The sequence below is a fragment of the Rhinolophus hipposideros genome (genome assembly GCF_964194185.1).
Source record: "Rhinolophus hipposideros genome assembly, chromosome: 2".
In the NCBI taxonomy this organism is placed as follows: Eukaryota; Metazoa; Chordata; class Mammalia; order Chiroptera; family Rhinolophidae; genus Rhinolophus; species Rhinolophus hipposideros.
Window position 1 is genome coordinate 83506288 of NC_138048.1, and position 14066 is coordinate 83520353.

Here is a 14066-nt window from a genome sequence, read left to right on the forward strand (position 1 = left end):
CTCTGTGTGACGCCTTCTCAATGGAACTCAAATATACTGATTATTTTATATTCTGTAAAATATATATCAAAATAATGAACAATAGCCCCTGCTTTTAACTCCATTCGGCAATCATTTATCCAGTTACTAGAAGTTGTAGTGGATACAGGTCCCGCCCTCAAGAAGTTTGCAGCCTCATAAGTTTGAGCAGAGTTGCTTTTCTTGTCCCTAATAGAATTTGGAGCCAAGGGTGGAAGCTATGGGGTTTAAGTCAAGGAAGAACTTTGCAATAACCAGAGCTGTCAGGGGAATACCCTGAAAAGAGGAATTTCACTTGACTGGGACGTGTTGGAGAAAATGTAAGCTTCAAATGTATGACTGGACTACAGATTATTAAGGCCCCTTCAAATTCTGAGCCTCTGCATTTCTAGCTGAAGAGTTACCCATCTTTCATCTATGGAATTCATCAAAATTACTTTAAGGCCTATGGTCAGAATTAGGTCTTGGATCTGCCTAATGTCCTGCCATTCACGTCTGCAGGTTGTCAAAAAAAAAGAGTCTGAAACGTAACAATTCAAAGTGGTATCCAAATAAGTAAACACAATTAAAATGACTGTGGTATAGAATCCTTCCACTGAAAACAAACTTCCATCAGGTTAGCTTGTTTGTAAAAACAGCCAAGACATTCCCAAGTCTGACTCTCAGTGGAAAGCATTCTCCTAAGGGTTCAGTGACTAATCTGCTGTCAGTGGAACGAAATAACAAAGCATCAGGGAAAATAGCATCTTCCTGTATTTGAGTTTCTTGTGATTATGGTCAGAACTTCATTCAACTCCAAATTTGGTAATTAATATTCAAGAATGTGGAGCAATTCCAGATTAACAGTTACACAATAATTTTCTATGAAATCAGAGGTGTGTCTGGGTCACACAAACATCATTTACATGTATTATAAACATACAGACATGATCCATATATCCACATCTTTTTTAAAAATCTTGGTTAATTACTTGCTTCTAGTTATTTCCTTCCTTCTTTCCTTCCTTCCTTCCTTCCTTCCTTCCTTCCTTCCTTCCTTCCTTCCTTCCTTCCTTCCTTCCTTCTTCCTTCCTTCGTCTCTCTCTCTCTCTCTCTCTCTCTCTCTCTCTCTCTTTCTAAAAACAGGAGACCAAGGATTCCTGGTTTTATCATCTGGTTCTCATTAACTCTACCTGAAATACTTGTTGAAAAGGCAAGGGCAGGAGGGTTAGAGAAGAAGATTAAAAAGGTGTTACATTAGGTGCCATCTTATTTCCTGCACCCAACAACTATATTTGACAAAGAAAGACACTGAATCTCAGGCTGATTATGTAACTAACTGAGAGTAACCCAGCTCTAAAGCTGTGGGGCCCTGCCTGCTTCTAGAGACCTGTTCCAAGCTGCCTATGCCGAAATGACTGTCTAATTAATTAGATCAAGCATGCAGGGACCATTTTGTTCCAGGACACCGAAGCAATAAAAAACAGTAAGGTATTTCATTTGTTTTTTGCCCAAGTTTTCTAAATTTAATCTAAATCCTATCTACTAGTAGAGTAAGCTGCCAAAATATGTTAAAGTGATGAGATTTAATAGGCTTTCAATAACTCACTATAAAAATTCCCTTGATTAAGAAAGCTATGAGAAACGGTTAATTTTGTTTGAATATACAAAAGGAAAAAAAATGGATAGAGGTTAACAATGAGCGCAACAAATTGGTGACATGAATAATACGTGCACCAATATGGAGGGATAAAATAATGGGTGATGTGATGACAAGAGCTCTCATTAAAAGAAAAATAAAATCCAATCCATTTACTAAAATTAAATCCAAGTCTCAAAGGAAATGAGTAGTGCTCTACAGAAAATATCCATAAAGCAAGTCACTTAAAAGCTATTTCAGGCAAGTAACACTCCCCTAAAAAAGGAAATGAAAAGGTAGAATGAACCCAAAGATGTCCTCATGACAAGTATAATGGAAGCAAAGTGCCCACCAACTCCAGACGAACTTGGAAGGGCTGCTGACCATCTCAGGCTGGGGACCACTGCTCTGGAACTCATCCTTCTTCAAGGCTATTTCATCCAGAAAAAGGATGGATTCTCCTTTTTCTATTTTTACCCAAACCAGGAGGATCTCCGACTGAAGGAAGCAGGATCCAAAGTTAGGACTTCTATTTTTGTCTGTTCCACAAACACTATGAAATCTCAGGTGAATCCTATAATATCTGCATATCCTCTGACACCATTATCTCCTCCTGTAAAATTGAGATTATAATTGTTTTGTATAACAAGCAGTTTATATATTATCATTTATTCAATCATGGAGAAAAAAAAGGGAAATAGAACACATTAAGTTAGGGCATTGCTATTTCAGGTGGGGAGTGTGTATGACAGGGCAGGACAAGAGTACACGTGGATATGGCCAGAGTCAGTAAGACACAGTAGTGGAAAATTCCACCATATGTGGGAAAAAATCACTCACTCGTGATTAGATTACTTTCAGCAATTTAGGCAAAATGTTTGTCTTTTTGAGTTGTCTTTTTGGAAGTTTGTGTTGTTGCAGAATTTTAATATGTTTTCATTAAACAATATAGGAAAATGCGTAAAATGGAATATGTTCAGTAAGATTGAAAATCATGGGCAGACATGAGAATAATCAGTGAAGCCAGAGCATTCTAAGTGTTTCAGGCAAAATTACCTCTGGCTATGTTTTAGCATGGTAAAATAGAATCAGTGCATTGCAACTAACGTCAGTCAAGATGAAGAGGGAGGCATGAGCCAGGTGAAGAAAGGGCGGTGGGTTTTCCAGGCTGAGTGGGCACTGAGTGCAAACACCTGGCAGTGAGAGATGGAGAGGCACATCTTGGGGTGACATATGACTTAGAATGACTCAAGTACAGAGTGCACAAGGGGAGAAGAGACCAGGACTGAGGTAGGGGGAGGAGTGAGCAAGGTCAGAACAAGGACAACTTTCGTAACATGCTAACACTAGAGTTTTAACTTAATTTGGAGTGCCATATGTAGTCACTGAAAGGTTGACTTCAAGCAGGGGGCTTGCATGGTCAAATTTGCTTTAAAGGACGATCTCTTTGCCAGCTGTATGGAAAATGGCCCTGAGTGGGGCAAGATGGGAGGAAGAGATAGTAGGAGGCCAAAGTTTTCATAAAGAAGGTTCTTATCCTGAGTGGGTGGCCCTTGGTTAGGTTGGTCTGGGGGAGGGAGAACCAATGTTTCTGGATCCTTAAGCTGTGCCGATGGGTGAAGAGCATTACCTATAGATATGTCTACAGTATTTTCAGATGGAAGGCCATTTTGGGCTTAAAACATGGCTTAATTTACTTCCAATGGGTAAGTAAATGTCAATATAAAAATACAAATTATCTCACCATCTGTTTGAAATTTTTAATATTAAAAATGGCCAATTTCCTCCACTCTTTGCAATGTAAGAGTTGTTTATTTTTATGTTTTCATTTTTATCCTTAGAGACAGCTGGATTACTTTCAACAGTGGAAGAAGCAAGAAAAGCCTTTGCTGAGTAATTTGATCATTTTGAAGGTGAGAATCCTATTTGTGATGGAAATCAGCTATATTTGGCATCATTTGGGGGGAATATGCCAGGAAAGCAAGTCCTCAGTGAAGAATAAGCACAGATGGGTGGCTTTGTTCCTGTTTTACACGCAGTGGGGTCTGCACCAGTCATGGAATGATCAGCTTACAGTTTCCACCAACCCAAACTAGATATATCCCAGGGTGAGTGGATGGCCAGCCAGCTGGGTGTGGGGCGCTGAGGTGAAAGGAAATTGTGGAAAAGGTGTGGCAACCAGAATGATGAGTGGGAGTTAGCAAAGGATGTGCCCAAACTTCCATTTAAGGCTTCTCTTCAACTAATCTGATCAGCCCAAAGCAGTGCAGAAAAATAGTGGAAATGGCCCTTTGGTAAGGCAGGAATGAGAATCTGAGTAGATTTCCAGGGAAGAAGTAAGATGGATATCAAGCAAGCTGTTCTTTAAATTGTACTGCTATGTTTGCAAACATGATGGCCATGGTAAAACAAGTATGGTAGACAATGTCAAAACAGAAGTAGAAACAGAGGGTAATAACCCTTGGACTGATCTGCCTTTTCAGAATGGGGAGGAAGAACCCATGAAGACAAAAGGATCAGGATTTACTTTGTTAAGTCAATAAGCTAACTAGAATTAAGGTTTAATTAGTATTTAATTAAATACTACAAAAACAATTTCTCCCTATGTTTTCTCTACCTGTCAATTTACTGGCATCTATACTCTGCATCGGGACTGACTGTCTCCAACATATGAAAGACAGTCTTGCCTGGGTTCCCTCAGCAGGACCGGAGACTCAGTCTGAGCGGCCCCTGCCTCATGCCCCAAGGCTAAGGTTCTCAGGTTGTCAGCTCGACCATCCTCCCTGCTACCTGGAGGCCAGAAATAGCCCCTGCCCCCTGAAGGCTGACCTGATCCTCCCCTGCGCCCTGTAGAGCCAGAGGTTAGATAACCTCCATTTGCCCCTTTACTGTTTGGAAGAGACTCAGATGTTCTAAATTTATTTGGTCCCAAAGTTGAGAACCACTTGTTCATAATGTACTAAGTGCTACACTGGTTTCTCATAAATGGAATTAACAGAGAAATGTGTGCCATTGTCTCTATAGCAAGTAAACATACAAATACTGTAAATGCATATCTTAAATGCATCAATTAAACATACAAATATCCTAAACATATCCTAAAACTAAGCAAATCCTTTGTGCAAAAAAGCTATTTGTGTTTGTAATTGCCATGTACGTATTCCTAAAATTTAATCTTAGAGTTTACATAAATCTAACTTTGCCAGATTTATTAGTAAGCTTTCCCTAATGAATAGGTTTTCCTTCTCTTTTTTTTATATTGATTTTTACATTGGGAAAGTATTCAAAAACATCAAACAGTTTTAAAGTCATCTACAATCCCCCAAATTTAGAAAAGCGTATAAGAAAAGTGTACCCCACAGTGGTACCCACTGTACATAAGTTGGGGAGAATTCTTCCTTCACTTTTTCCTATCATCTCTCTGTGTCTGTAATGCTATAGAGAAACATAGGTACTCTCCTTCCTTAATTTTTAAACAAGAACAGATCCAAGATGCCAAGAGATGGTCAGGTGAACCAACAAAAACAGCTGTTGTAAAGAAAGCAAATATTCATTTATGATCCATGAGCCACAATTTTGATATCCAAAAAGCTCCGAAAAGAAAAATCAGTGTAACTCCTAACATTTGGTACTAAAATCTGACTGGATTGATAATCTATTTATTTCACTCAGTGGAGCCCTTCCTGTGTTTTACCCAGAAATACTAATGTCACTGCACGGGAGGGGCTGCCCTAGATGTCTAGGGGCATATGTACTTCACTAACTGTCTAAAATTCAATATGATCTGAATTCCAAAACCTATGTGAAACCACAGTTTTTGTACAGGGGCTTGTGGCCCTGCAGAAGTTCCATGCTCCCTTTTTAAATACTTTTTTTCCTTAGAGTCCTTGCTAGTATTCTCTTCCACTTTTCCTCCTACCTCACTAGATGGATGTTCCTTCTGTCACCATTGCTGGATTCTCCTCCTCCTCCCACCCTCTAAAAGTTGGATGCCTGTTCTCAACTCCCTTCTCTACTACCTCATTCCCTGCATGATCTCCTTCAGTCCCAAGGCTTAAATATCAGCTACATGTGGATGTCTCCAAAATCAGTATCTCTACTCTGCCTTGCCCCTGAACAGACGGCTCCAGTCAACACCTAATTTTTGATATCTAATAGACATGTTAACATTAACATGTCCCGAGTCAAATTCTTGATATTCCTCTCCATGTGTATTCCTTTACCAGTGTTTCCTTCTCAGTAAATGACACTGTCACTCACCCAGTTGCTGAGATTCCAAACTTTGGAGTTATCCGTGACCTCTCATATGTTTTCACGTCATTCAACCCATCAGCAATTTCTGTTGTCTCTACTTTGAAAATATATCCTGAATCTGGCCACTTCTAACCTTCTTCACCGCTATGCCTATCAGTGTTTTTCTAGACTTTTTCCAGAGTGTTGTAACAGGTCTCTCTGCCTTCATTTTTGGCCCCCTTCAACCCACTTTCCACACAGCAGAGTTATTTTCTAAAATAAGTTAGATCATGTCACTCCCTTGTTCAAAATTCCCAGTTGGCTTTCTGTCACCCTTAGAAAACAATCCAAAGGCCATACTGCAGCTTATTAAAACTCCTCATGAATTGGTCCCTCCAACCTGGCTTCCTACCGCTGTCATCCTTGGTCGCTGAGCTCCAGTAATGTTTGCTCACTTCCTTGTGCTTTCTCCAAAGTTCCCAGGGTGCTCTCTGCCACGGCGCCTCTGCTCTTCCTACTCCTTCTGCTTGGAATGTTCTTTTTCTCAGTCCAGTCCTGCTTGAATATTACCTCCTCAGAGAGTCCTCTGGCCAACTCATCTGATGCAGCACCTGTCCTTCAGAAAGTATCCCTTTACCCTGCGTTATTTTTCTTCTTAGCATCTATTTAAAAAAAACACCCAAAAAACTCTTTACATGTTAAACGAATGCATAAACAAATGCAGTGGGCGCATAGATGATACCTAAGCTTGTCTCTGGGATTTTGTGGGCTCATGGAGGAGCTCTCCTTTTATCCAGAATAAAAGAATAAATAGAATAAATAGAAGTGTGTCAGGCATCTGTTATTAAATTTTAAGCTAGAATCTCCTTTGTTTGAATTCTTGTATTTCTCATAAGCTTAAAACAGACATCAAGGTTCTTCTATAAACTTGTCCTCTATCCTTCCCTTTGCTACCATCTCTATCAAGTCCTTTTTATAATTTACTCTTCCCTGTTATTTTAAATTATTTTTTAAATTAAAGTAATATATTATACATAGTTAAAAATTAAAACAATATTATCAAATTACAATAAAAAAGCACTTCTCCATACTTCCAAGTCCTGTCTCCCAGAAACAACCATATTCAGGTTTTTAAGCTGTCTCTTCTGATATTTTTTACCATATTCGTAAATCACGACATAGCTATCCATTTTAATTTTGAAGTCATTGCCTACTGACTTCATAGAATGGAAGACGATGATTTAGCTTCCTATCCAACTCCCAACAGATGTGTCTCCTCCCCCTTCAAGAGATGTTTCTCCTCCCCCATTATATTTCTATTCCAGTCTTTAATTAAATCATATTCTGCTTTATATGATTATAGTACATAAATATTATGCACAACTGAGCCATGTAGTGTACTATGATTACATTTCCTTTTTTGCTCAGCTTCCTTCCGGAATTAATCATTGTTTCATTATTTATCTCCTTAGATTTTAGGTGTTATTAATTTTTCACCAAACCTACTTACAGAGTCTGAATATACTCTCAATATGTTCAAGCACTCCTTGTAATCTCTTAGCTTCTCTTTGTTCTTGGAGACATACTTTTAAAAACCCTCCGTTCTGCTGAACCTAGCCTGGTTTTTCTCTAAATCAGTTGCACTGCTGTTATCTTTGATTTCTTCCTACTGTCACCTTGGGGATTCTGTCCACCTCTCTCCTGTGCTGGAACTCTCATTTCCTGATTCCTGTCTCTTCTCTTTTCTTAGTTTACTCCCTCATTGTAGTATCATATATCCTCTAACAGTTTCCTGAGTAAGACTTCAAGGGAAGTATCATTTTTGAGAACTCTAATGTCTGACGATATCCTTATTTGACACTTGCACTTGATTAATCATTGGGCACAATATAGAATTCTAGGTTGGAAATAATTTTCCTTCAGAATTTGGAAGCCACTGTCTTCTAGTTTCTACTGTTGCTGTTAAGAATTCTAAAACAATTTTGATTCCTGACCCTTTTTAAGTGATCCTCTTTTATTTTTTGGAAGCTTTTTAACACTTATGTTTATCTTTAAGGTATTGACATTTCATGATGAAGTGCTTTGTTGTGTTTGCTTTGCCATCCATTATGCTGGGTGGGCCCTTTCAATATAGACTAGCATGTACCCTCAGTACTTGGAAATATTCTTGAACTGGTCCCTGGATAGTTTCATCCCTTCCATTTTCTCCATTCTCTCTCTCTTTCTTTCTTTCTTTCTTTCTTTCTTTCTTTCTTTCTTTCTTTCTTTCTTTCTTTCTTTCTTTCTTTCTTCCTTCCTTCCTTCCTTCCTTCCTTCCTTCCTTCCTTCCTTCCTTCCTTCCTTCCTTCCTTCCTTCCTTCCTTCCTTCCTTCCTTCCTTCCTTCCTTCCTTTTTTTATTAGTTTCAGGTGCATAAGACAAAGTAATACTTAGACGTTTATCATTTATGTCCCTCACACTGTGTGAACCCCCCTTCCCCATCCACTATCCCTCTGACATCGCACCGAGCCATTACATTTCCACTGTCTCTATTCCTAATGCTGTACTCGGCTTCTTGTAAGTATATACATACACACACACACACACACACACACACACACACATAATTATAGTTTGCATTCATTATTGTTCAGCTTCAGGTGTACAGTGCAGTGATCAGGCATCTACATCATCCCTGAGGTGGTCTCCCAAATGGGACATGTGTCCATCGGATACCCTACAAAATCTTTACAACATTACTGATTACGTTCCCCAAATTAATTTTCAAAACCCCGTGGCCATCTTGTGGTTACCGACTGTTTTCTAATCCCCTCACCTTCCCCCTTATCCCCAGCCCCCCGCCCATCTAGCAACCCTCAGTTTTTCCTCTTTGTCTCCGAAACTGTTTCTGATTAGTTCATTCACTTATTCTTTTCTTTAGATTCCGCATATAAGTGAGATCATATGGTATTTGTCTTTCTCTGTCTGACTTATTTCACTTAACATAATGTTCTCTAGGTCCATCCATGTTGTTGCATATGGTAAGATTTCTTTCTTCTTTATGGCTGCGTAATACTCCATTGTATAAATGTACCACGGTTTCTTAATCCAGTCATCTACCGATGGGCATTTCAGTTGTTTCCATGTCTTGGCTATTGTGTATAGTGCTGCAATAAACATAGGAGTGCATAAAGATTTTTGAATTGGAGTTTTGGATTTCTCCGGATAGATATCTAGGAGTGGAATTGCTGGATCATAAGGTAGTTCCACTTTCAGATTTTTGAGATACCTCCATGCTGTTTTCCATAGTGGCTGCACCAATCTGCAATCCCACCAACAGTGCACAAGCGTTCCCTTTTCTCCACATCCGTGCCAGCACTTGTTGTTTGTTGATTTATTGATGATAGCCATTTTGACTGGGGTGAGGTGGTATCTCATTGTGGTTTTTATTTGCATTTCTCTGATGAGGTTGAACATTTCTTCATATGTCTGTTTGCCATCTGTATGTCCTTTTTAGAAAAATGTCTCTTCATGTCTTCTGCCCATTTTTAAATTGGGTTGTTTGTTTTTTTGGAGTTGAGTTGAGTGAGTTTTTTTATAAATTTGTGACATTAACCCCTTATCAGATATATCATTGGCAAATATCTTTTTCCATTCAGTAGGATCCCTTTTTGTTTTATTGATGGTTTCCTTTGCTGTGAAAAAACTTTTTAGTTTGATGTAATCCCACATGTTTATTTTTTCTTTTACTTCCCTCGAGCGAGGGGATATATCAGTAAAAATCTTACTCTGTGAAGTTTCTTCCTATATTTTCTTCTAGATATTTTATGGTTTCAGATCTTACATTTAAGTCTTTAAGCCATTTTGAATTTATTTTTGTATATGGTGTAAGGAGGTGGTCCAGCTTCATTTTTTTGCGTGTGTCTGTCCAGGTTTTCCAGCACCATTTATTGAATAGACTGTCTTTACCCCACCGTAAATTCTTGCTTCCATTGTCATAGATTAAATGGCCACATAGGCATGGATTTATTTCTGGACTCTATTCTATTCCATTGATCTATGTGTCTGTTTTTATGTCAGTACCATGCTGTTTTGATTACTGTAGCCTTGTAGTATAATTTGATGTCAGGTATTGTTATATCTCCCACTTTGTTCTTATTTCTCAAGGTTGCTGAGGCTATCCGGGGTCTTTTGTGGTCCCATATAAATTTTAGGATTATATGTTCTATTTCTGTGAAAAACGTCATTGGTAGTTTGATAGGAATTGCGTTGAATATGTATATTGCCTTAGGCAGTATGGACATTGTAACTATATTAATTCTTCCTATCCACGAACATTATATGTGTTTCCATCTATTTGTATCTTCTTTCATTTCTTTCTTCAGTTTCTTATAATTTTCTGAGTACAGATCTTTTACTTCTTTGGTTAAATTTATTCCCAGGTATTTTATAGTCTTTGGAGTAATTGTAAATGGGATTGCTTTTTAAATTTCTCCTGATGTTTTATTGTTGGTATATACAAATGCAACTGATTTCTGAATATTACTTTTGTATCCTGCTGCTTTACTAAATTCATCTATCAGGTCTAATAGTTTCTTGGTGGAGTCTTTAGGGTTCTCTATATATAGTATCATATCATCTGCATATAATGATAATTTTATTTTCTCCTTACCAATTTGGATGCCTTTTATTTCTTTTTCTTGTCTGATTGCTGTGGCTAGAACTTCCAGCACTATGTTGAATAGAAGTGGAGAAAGTGGACAACCTTGCCTTATTCCTGATCTTAGGGGGAATGGTTTTAGCTTTTCCCCATTGAGTATGATGTTAGCTGTGGGTTTATCATATATGGCCTTTACTATGTTGAGATATGATCCCTCTATTCCCACTTTCTTAAGGATTAAGAAAAGAGTGAAGGCTGATTTTATCAAATGCTTTTTCTGCATCTATTGATATGATCATGTGATTTTTATTTTTCATTTTGTTAATGTGGTGTATCACATTAATTGATTTGCGGATGTTGAACCACCCTTGCATATAAGGGATGAATTCCACTTGATCATGGTGTATGATCTTTTTAATGTATTGCTGAATTCTGTTCACTCATATTTTGTTGAGGATTTTTGCATCTATGTTCATTAGAGATATCGGCCTGTAGTTTTCTTTTTTTGTGGTGTCTTTGTCTGATTTTGGGATCAGGGTGATAGTGGCTTCGTTAAAAGTGTTTGGGAGTCTTCCCTCCTTCTGGATTTTTTGGAAGAGCTTGAGGAGAATAGGTTATAATTCTTTTTTGAATGTTTTGTAAAATTCACCTATAAAGCCATCTGGTCCAGGGTTTTTGTTTGTTGGGAGATTGTTGATTACTGATTCAATTTCCCTTGTGGTAATCAGTCTATTCAGGTTTTCTGTTTCTTCTTGAGTTAGCCTTGGAAGGTTGTATGCCTCTAGAAAATTGTCCATTTCTTCCAGATTGTCAAATTTGTTGGCATATAGCTGCTCATAGTAATTTCTTAAAATTTTTTGTATTTCTGCATTGTCTGCTGTCATTTCTCCTCTTTCATTTCTGATTTTATTAATTTGCATCCTCTCTTTTCTTTAATGAGTCTGGCTAAAGGTTTGTCCATTTTGTTTATCTTCTCTAAGAACCAATTCTTGGATTCATTGATCTTTTGTATTGTTTTCCTGGTTTCTATTTCATTTATTTCCACTCTGATCTTTATTATCTCCTTCCTTGTGCTCCCTTTGGGCTTATTTTGCTGTTCTTTTTCCAGATCCCTTAAGTGTGAAGGTAAACTGTTGATTAGTGATGTTCCATCACTTTGAGTATCTCCTGCCACTCCCTCCTGGCCTTCAATGTTTCTGTAGAAAAGTCATTTGATAGCCTTATGGGAGTTCCCTTGTATGTAACCTGTCTTTCTCTTGCTGCTTTTAGGATTCTCTCTTTGTCTTTAAGCTTTGCCATTTTAACTATAATGTGTCTTGGTGTGGACCTGTTTGGGTTTATCCTGGTTGGAACTCTCTGCACTTCCTGGGCTTGTATGTTGGTTTCCTTCATCAGGTTAGGGAAGTTTTCAGACATTATTACTTCAAATATGTTCTCAATCCCTTGCTTCCTCTCTTCACCTTCTGGTATTCCTATGATGTGCATGTTGTTGTGCTTGATGTTATCCCAGAGGTCTCTTAAACCATCTTCATTGTTTTTTATTCTTTTTTCTTTCTGTTCTTCTGTTTGGGTGATCTCTGCTAACTTGTCTTCTAAGTCACTGATTCGATCCTCTGCTTCATCTAACCTGCTGTTAATTCCTTCAAGTGAGTTCTTTATTTCGGTAATTGTGTTCTTTAGTTCTAACTAGTTGTTCGTTATGATTTCTACATCCTTCTTTATGTCGTCTCTAAGCTCCTTAAACATTCTTATCATCAGTGTTCTGAATTCTGTCTCTGATACGTTGGTTACCTCTGTTTCATTTGTTACCACTTCTGGAGGTTTCTTCTGTTCTTTTGTTTGGGACATGTTTCTTTGTTTCCCATTCTGGCTGACTCTCTGTGTTTGCTTTGATGTATTAGGTAGATCCCCTAGAGTTCTTAGTTCTTGCTGGGTTATCTTATGTAGTATGTGTCCTTTATATGTGACTTACACTACTTCGTTCTTCTGCGTGTGCTCCAAAGGTGACTCTTGTGTTGTGTATATTGTCCTGTTAAAGAAGATCTTTAATTGCTTTTCACTTGTGTGTAGGTGGGGTTAACTCCTAGGCTGACTAGTTGTGAGACTTGGCTCTGCCCACCGCCGGGTGTTCTGCTGCGTGAGGGTTGACCGCTTAAATTTGGTTTGGCCTCTATGGGCTCTTGTGTCTGTAGAGAATTCCCTCTGGGTGTGTGACTTGTAGGTCAAACCCAGTAGTTTGGTCCGGAGTTGGCCTCTGGATATGTTTAATCTTGTACCTCTTAAGCTGGGCCCTGGTAGGGCAATTTCAGAACAAAGCAAATCACCAAGCACAACAACAACAACAAAGAAAAAATCAAATACATTCACATGTAAAAACAACCGACAACCCCCACTCAACACAGGCAAAGATATCAAAGATGTAAAGACAAAACAAAACAAAACAAAACAAAACAAAACAAAACAAAACAAAAAACAGTGCCAGTCTTGGCTTAAGCCCACCAAGTAATCTCCAGGTTGTCCTCTGCTGTACCAAAGAGTCCCCTGCGTACTGTGCAGGCAGAGCTGGTCACCTGGTGCCCAGAGTGATGTTGGGACTGCAGATTTAGATGCGTGGGGCTGAGGGGGCTGGATGGTAGTTTTTACAAAGTTAGTGCAGTTTCTGCCCTTGTCTGCACATATGCACACTGAGAGTGGCACCACCAGCCCTGTGTCCAGTTCTGCTGAGTCTTAGGGCACTTCTTCTGTGTGTGAGAGTGTGTGTGTGTGTGTGTGTGTGTGTGTGTGTGTGTGTGGCGGGTGGGAGATTTCTGAGCTGCTGAAAGCCAGGAGCTGCGTCTGCCGCTTACTGCTGATCCCTGGGAGTGCCTCTGCAGTTGTAATTGCCCTGCCCTAGGCAGGCCAGAAAGGGTGGGGGCTGGGGATGGAAGGGTCTTCTATCTCCCAGCCCAGCCGTGTCACACTCTTCCCGCAGGCCAGAAAAGGTGGTGGCTGGGGGTGGAGGAGTCTCTTCTCTTGTAGCCCAGCAAAAATCACACTCTTCCCAGCCTTTTCCCTGGGTCAGAGCTGCCTGCCAGTCTTCCCAGAGCCTGAGCACTAAGGCTCTCTGTAATCTGACACTACTCTTCAGTTCAGGGGTCAGTTTAAGTCTCTGGAAGGGCGGGGGTAGGATTGGAAGCGGGGCGAGGGGCCCAGGTATGGAGTTTGTGTCCTTTGTCCAGCCTAGGGCCCAAATGGAGGTCTTACTGAGGTTATTGCCTCAAATGCTGGATATGCTGCCCCCTCGGTGGGAGAGATCAGCTGTGGGACGCAGGGAAAAATCCCACCTCCTGACTTTTGTGTTCTCTGTTCCGTCCTCGGATCCCCTGTGTCTCTGCAGCTGCAGATGCCGGCTGCATTTCCACAGCCGCAGATGTGGGCCGCATCTCCACAGCTGAAGGTGCGGGCCGTGTCCCCATAGCCACAGGTGCAGACCGGGTTTCCACCACCGCAGATGCGGACCACGTTTCCACGGCCGTAGATGCGGTCTGCGTCCCCACAGCTGCAGATCTGATTTTTTTTT

The 14066-nt window shown here is 39.7% G+C and overlaps 1 protein-coding gene across 1 annotated transcript in view; it reads right to left on the minus strand.

The window, feature by feature from the left end:
* LEKR1 (leucine, glutamate and lysine rich 1) overlaps positions 1-14066 on the minus strand; it is a 174620-nt gene that overhangs the window by 1126 nt on the left and 159428 nt on the right. The window lies entirely within an intron of this gene.